At 38.4% G+C, this 6,617-nt stretch overlaps 1 protein-coding gene across 3 annotated transcripts in view; it reads right to left on the bottom strand.

Annotated features, from left to right (window-relative positions):
- Positions 1–6,617, bottom strand: part of GPSM2 (G-protein signaling modulator 2) — a 63,450-nt gene extending 56,833 nt beyond the window's left edge. For 2 of the 3 annotated variants that reach the window (XM_011948145.1, XM_011948144.1), the window contains exon 1: positions 6,552–6,617. The gene's annotated coding sequence lies outside the window, so the exon portion shown is untranslated. Of the gene's footprint in view, positions 1–1,124; positions 1,171–6,551 lie in introns of all 3 variants that reach the window. The other variant, XM_011948146.1, reaches the window with a different exon arrangement.

A 6,617-nucleotide genomic window follows, 5' to 3' on the forward strand; every position in this document is an offset into this window, starting at 1 on the left:
ACAGAGCGAGACTCCGTCTCAAAAAAAATAAATAAATACAATAAAAAATAAAATAAAATAAAAACAAATCCATACCGATACATTAGACAGAGCTACAGCACATCAGATATAAATTATAACCTCTGAGATAACAGTTGAGAAAGACAAAGAAGGATATACATATGCATATATGAGATAAATTCATAGATAAACAATCATAAAGTCCTGGAATCTCAGTGTTATAAACAATCCTAGAGATCAGTTAGTCCACCATTTTACTACAGCATTCCTACATAGGTCATAAAGCAGCTAATCCTAATTTTGAATATTCCTATAAGAAAACTGTTCCATACTTTGAGCAATCCTTCCATTTCTACCCATTTGTTCCACTTCCTTCTGCTGCCATATACAATAAAGCCCAATTCCTCTTCTATATAACGTCCTTTTAAGTATTTCAGTTATAACATAAACCAGACTCTAATGAGTACTCACTGCTCTGTCAGTTAAGTACAGCTAGAGGTTAATAGGGAACAGAGCAGTAAGGTGAGAGGAGGGAAGGTAGAAAGAAACAGCCTTGGGAATATTGACGAAGTTTCCTAGAGGAAATGAGGTTTTCATATTAATAACAAGTTTAGCACGCAAGAAACACAAAATATTACTCCTCTGATCCCTTCCCTTGGCCAACAAAGGAAGCACTATCTTTTGTTGTTTTGTTTTTTAGAGATGGGATCTTGCTATGTTGCCCAGGCTGGAGTAAAGTGGCTATTTACATCACAATCATAGCACACTGCAGCCTGGAACTCTTGACCTCACGTGATCCTCTCGCTTCAACCTCCCAAGTAGCTGGGACTACAGGTGCACACCACAGCATTGGCTAGGAAACAGTATTTTAAGAAAGAACAAAAAGGTAGCAGCTATCAACACATCAAATCTCTTTTCCTTTTGTTCAGAATTCCACTGTGCCTTTTTTCCTTAATAAAAAAATTAATAAAGGGAATTAGTGTGGACACTCATAGCAATAGCTCCAAAGTGCATCCAGATTACACAAATAGCTAAACTGGCAATGAAATTATCTCCCATTATCCACTATGAGGTTTGGGCTGTTATTTATAAAATGGAGCAGAGAGGTATTAGAATTAATTTACCTGAAAATTAAATTAAATTATAGTAGGCCCTCCAGATCTGTGGGTTCTGCATAGTGGATTCAACCAACTGCGTATCAAAAATATTCAGGAAATAAAATGAATAGTTGTGTCTCTACTGAACATGTATAGACTTTTTCCTTGGCATTATTCCCTAAACAATACCGTATAACAACTATTTACATAGCATTTACATCATATTAGGTATCATAAGTAATCTAGAGAGGATTAAAAGTTTGTGGAAAGATATGTATAGGTTATATGCAAATACTGTACCATGTTATATAAGCAACTTGAGCATCCGTGGATTTTGGTATCCTCAGGGGGTCCTGGAACCAATTCCCCACAGATATTGATATTAAATGTAAATATTTTTCTCAGCCAGGCCGGGGGGCTCACATCTGTAATCCCAGTGCTTTGGAAGACCAAGGTGGGAGGATCACTTGAGACCAGCAGTTCAAGACCAGCCCAGGCAATGTATAAGACCCTGTTTCTACAAAAAATTAAAAAATCAGCCAGGTATGGTGGACTGTGCCTATAGTCCCATGTACTTGAGAGGATGAGGCAGGAGGATTGTTTGAGCCCAGGAGTTGGAGGTTATAGTAATCTATGATCGCACCACTGCATTCCAGTCTGGGCCACAGAGTGAGATCCTGTCTCTAAAAAAATAAAATAAAATATTTTTCTCATCCATGAGTTCTTAATGAAATTCTAAATTTTGCAATCATTATAAAATGTTAATTTCATACTCCTTAAGAAACATGTAGCATTTACATGTTTAACAAATTAATGAATAAGTAAATGAACATAAAGTTGCAAAATACTTTACTTGATGAAAACTGCATGTAGAACCATTTTTAAGACTATCAAAATAAGCAAGAAGACAGAATGCTATTCACTATTTCAATAAGAGCAATTTATAATATAGTCTTACTATTCTCAAGGGAAGAATATCCTTAAAAGTGCCTCTTACATTACAATCTCCATAACAATTAGGTATCACTTCACAAAAAAAATTCACTGAACAAACAAGCAATTCTTGATTCATGATTCATGTTTCAAGAACTCTGTAGCCAATTTAGCAATAATGTGTTCACTCATGTTCCTCATTACATGGAGTTAACAAATCTACTTCCTTGCTACAATGCGTGTGTATGTAGTGTAAGACTAGTAAAATTTGCAACAAATATTAAATTAAAAATTTGTTCATTAGGATAAGAAAAATTAACCACAGGACCAAGAATTGGAAAATAAATGATAGGTTTGTAAGGATACTGAGAAGTCATCAAGTTCAACCTCCAACCTTCATTATTATTTACAACTAACAATCTGCAAGGAACAAATCTGTTTCCTAACAGCATCTTCCAAGCAATGCTCCAAAAACTGCAAAATTAACAAAATTGCTAGATCACAGCATCTAACCATAAAGAAAAGGCAATCATTTTTTCCATATCCCAGGAATTGACAGAAACATACAGAAAGATCAACCAGTACACAACTCTAATTGCCTCGCATTTAATTATCTAATTAGAAAGTCAAAATAGACAGACTTCATTTAGACAGCTAGGTGGACTTTCAGGCACTGTCCAAGGTATGCAATCAGAGCAGACAAGAAAAGCCCTTTATCAGAGATCCTAGCCCTGCTTTACTCCATTGGCAGTAAAAAGTTTGCAAACCAGGTTACATTTTGTGCTTCTTTGAATTTGTCTAACCTATCTGATCCTGATTGCCACTTAAATGCCAATAACTTTTGGTCTGTTTCTTTGTTTGTTTGTTGTTGTTGTTGTTTGTTTATTTGGTCTGTTTCTTTCATCCATGGAGCTATACAAACTGGTAACATTCATTAGACAATAAATATATAATTTACTTTTCTTGCCTCCAGGTTAGATCATCTGAACTATATATAAATCTTTTTGGTAAACATAGCCATTTATTACTACCAATGATGGTCATCAGCTTCAATCAATTAATACATATACATGATAATTTTAAAGCTCAACAGTGAAATAGAAAGGAAATGGTCCTTTCCACTAAGCATTTTTTTTTTTTAAGAGATGTAGTCTCACTCTGTCACCCAGGCTGGAGTGCAGAGGTGACATCTTGGTTCACTGCCATCTTCACCTCCCGGGTTCAAGTGATTCTCCTGCCTCAGCCTCCTGAATAGCTGGGATTACAGGTGTCCAGCACCATGCCTGGCTAATTTTTGTATTTTTAGTAGAGACAAGGTTTCGCCATGTTGGGCAAGCTGGTCTCAACTCCTGGCCTCAAGTGATCCACTCACCTGGGCCCCTCAAAGTGCTGGGATTATAGGCGTGAGCCACCGTGCGCAACCCAAACACATTTTTAAGCAGAAATAAATTCCAAATGCGGAAATACTATAAATGCTTAGAAAGGGTCCCTAGAGAGTTTGAGTTTAGAATTCTCCATAGCAAAATATATTAAGCATGATTTTGTCTTCTCTTCCCAAAAGTTATCAACATTCTGTGGGAAAATAAATGTTTCTATTCAATAATGTTTTGAGATAATATGGGAAGAATAATTCTAACTAAAAAGGACCAGGGAAAAATTTTGGAAGCAAGGAAGTTTGTACTGCACCTTGAAGGATGGGTTGATCTTATTAGCCAAATGAAGGAAAGGCATTACAGTCAAGGGAAAAGAATGGCTCAGGAAAAAGGGAGAGGTAGAAATGCGCAGAATGTGTTCCAGGATGAGCACATAGTGTTCAGAGTAGTGAAAGAGAAGTCTGAGAAGGTAGAACAGTAACAAATTGTGAGGGACTCTGAATATGTGGCAGAAGCATATATTCATATTCAGTCTTTTTTTTTTTTTTTTTTTTGAGATGGAGTCTGGCTCTGTCACCCAGGCTGGAGTGCAGTGGCGCGATCTCGGCTCACTGCAACCTCCGCCTCCTGGGTTCAAGCGATTCTCCTACCTCAGCCTCCTGAGTAGCTTGGATTACAGGCATGCACCACCACACCAGACTAATTATTGTATTTTTAGTAGAGATGGGGTTTCACCATGTCGGTCAGGCTGGTGTCGAACTCCTGACCTAGTGATCCACCCATCTCAGCCTCCCAAAGTGCTGGGATTACAGGCATGAGCCACTGCGCCCGGCCTCAGCCTTTTATTTACACAATGGGGAACCTTGCTGGTATTTTTTCCCCACAAAGGAATAGCCAAGTTGGATCTCTGCTAGGAAGATAAACCAACAGCAACAAATAGGCAGGAATGGGGAGGAAAGAAAAATACAACAAAAACACCAGAAACAACTACTGAATAGCAAGCATTCTCTTGTCATCTCACAACACCAAAGACATTGCTTTGCACGTAAGAGATGCCCAAACTTTTATTTCTTGTCTGGGAAGAAGATAGGAATTATGACGAGGCCAAAGAATCCTGTAACAGCGAGAAAATCGGACTTTAATACATTTCTTTTCCATAGGAAAGATTGTATTCATATTTATGTAAGAAACTCAGAAAAGTCTTACTCTTCACTTACGTTTTGTATAAAGATGATTAAGAGGATATTGAAAATATAATGTGATTTATAAGATGATTTATAAGATAATGAAGCAAGATAGTTCCAACAGAAAGACTGAAATATTTCTGTGAAGATACAACACACAGCACCTAAAGACATCTTTAAAGTAGAACTTGTCCCTACAAATGGAATTCAGAGACACAGCAGAGATTTAAACAGACACACAGAAGCAACACAGTATGTGCTTTGGGATCAGACCATGATTTGAAATCTCAGCACAGTGACTTACTAGTTATATGATCTTACGCTAAACTCTCAGTTGGTGTGGGCATAATGACACTTACCTAAAATGTGCTGTGATAATTACAGACACGATTTATAAAGCACCTGACCCAGCACCTGGCTCTGATACATAACAAAAGTACTCAACATAGTGCTGTAGTAATAACAGTAACTGTTATTATAAAATAGACACATTAATATATATTCAAATAAACTTAGAATAACCTAAATCTATGTCATGTTTTCAATTTTAAAATTCCAGAGAATTACAAAATTTTAAAGATAGATCTTAGAAATATTTTATGTTTATGAAAAGGTCATTTTTAAAACTACTATATCTTATTACTGTTTTAATTAGTCTAGTAACCAAGTCTCAGATTTATATTAAACTATGTCTGTAACATCGAATGTCTGATTTAAGAACGTCAGAAAATACAACTAAACTGCTTATCTGGCCAGAGAGGATTTTGGAGACACGCCTCTACAACAACATCAGGCAACTTTTTACTTTGAAACCGCTCCAATACTTAAATTATAAATAATAGCCTGGGAGATAGCTTGCGAAAACGACTCATGGTAGTTGTAAAGAGTAGGTGTTAGACCACCCCTGATCCCTAAGGTCTCCCTCTCCTCACACACACCTTGTCAACCAACAGTGATCTACCCTTTTTAATGTTGTTTATTTACTTCTAAACAATCAACTAAAGCTGCTCCTGAATAGTGAGAACCCAAGCAAAAGTGGTATTTATCAGAAGCAATCACACCGGCTATTATCAGGCCAGAAATCTTCGGAACACCCTTCTAAAGTGGCAGCTTGAAAACTCAGCTCGGTTGGTCCTGTTAACTTCCAACACACCCCACGAAGGCTCCAACGCAAACCCGACAGAAAGGAAAGCCAAGAACCTACTTCGTTTAATTCTACAGTGAGGTTAAATTATGCATCAAGGCAAATAAAATTTCCATCCTTACTCGTTTTCTTTAACCAGAGTTCAAACGCTACTAGTTCAAATGCTCTAATTGGTTACTATTAAAACAAGGAAATTACAGATTTTTTTTCATTTTTTATTTGAAGGTATTCTATAGATTTCAGGAAAGGGTTTTCTTAACGTTTTATGTTTACTCACACTTTTTGCAGCAACTACCAATTTCTATGGTAAATCGACCAGTGGGTGCCCAAAAGTTCACTAATTTAAACACGGTCAACGCAGGTATTTGCCATAAACTGCCTGGTTTAGGTAGGAAGCGCCCGACTCCAAGTGATTGCAATCAGCCTCGGATTGCATTCCACGGGGATTCGGGCTTTAACTCACACTTTGTTACATTCAGAGTAGTAAGAAGTCGCTGGACCCTAGCAGACTTTTTACCTTAAAAAAAAAAAAAAGACTCGGGAGTGAGATTCTTAACGCTTTACTCTCATTTTAAGACTTTCCAACAAAAAAGCAGCAACTCCTCAAGCCGAGTTTCTGGTTTCTTGAGCATCGACGCCGCGTCCCCGCAGCGCCCACAGGTCCCGCAAGTCCCCCGCCCTCCCTCCGCCCAAAACAAAGGACGTCGCCCCCAGACCTCTGGACACAGAAGCTCCACACGCACGCACACGCACCCCTCCCTGTCACCTCCCTCCGAGAGCCCCTCAAACGCCTCAGCCCCCTCGTCGCGGCAGCGCTCACCTCCCGCGGACCGGCGGGTCCCGGGTACGCGGTGAAGGTGCAGCGGCGGCGGCCTCGGGCGACAGA

The sequence above is a fragment of the Colobus angolensis genome, unplaced genomic scaffold (assembly GCF_000951035.1).
Source record: "Colobus angolensis palliatus isolate OR3802 unplaced genomic scaffold, Cang.pa_1.0 Scaffold273, whole genome shotgun sequence".
NCBI classification, from domain to species: domain Eukaryota; kingdom Metazoa; phylum Chordata; class Mammalia; order Primates; family Cercopithecidae; genus Colobus; species Colobus angolensis.